The sequence below is a fragment of the Mastomys coucha genome, unplaced genomic scaffold (assembly GCF_008632895.1).
Source record: "Mastomys coucha isolate ucsf_1 unplaced genomic scaffold, UCSF_Mcou_1 pScaffold20, whole genome shotgun sequence".
In the NCBI taxonomy this organism is placed as follows: Eukaryota; Metazoa; Chordata; class Mammalia; order Rodentia; family Muridae; genus Mastomys; species Mastomys coucha.
The window spans coordinates 25228045-25228554 of NW_022196903.1; positions in this window are offsets into that span (position 1 = coordinate 25228045).

Consider the following 510-nt stretch of genomic DNA (forward strand, 5'->3'; position numbering starts at 1 on the left):
TCCATCAATATCAAAAGCAATTATCTGGACTTTTTTATTGAGGGGGAGGTAATCAGAATACTATTTTTATACAGTATTGAAAAAAATACATTTTTTTTTTATTGTCTGAACTCACAGTCACCACCCAGCAGTTCAAGCCTGCTCTAGGTAGCACCCACATGAAGGCTATAGCATGAGCAAAGGGCTAATCCACAGGGAAGCAAGCTGCCAGTGCCAGCAGAAACCCTCCTGACCACAGCAAGAAGACGGCGGGCGGGTCAGCAGTGGCACAGCGGCACACAGCTAAAGCCACCTTTCAACACGCCAGGGGGCCAGAGGACAGCACAGTGAACCAGCCCCAGCACTACAGACTGCATTTTCCCCAAAGAAGCCTTTTGCTTCATGCCTGTAATTAACATAAAATAAGTAAATTATTTGTCTTTTTATTTAGGAAAATAATCATGCTAAAAGTTGTACTTTATATAGATTTTCAAAGGAAAGACTGATTGTGCTTTTTGAATTAAAAAAAAA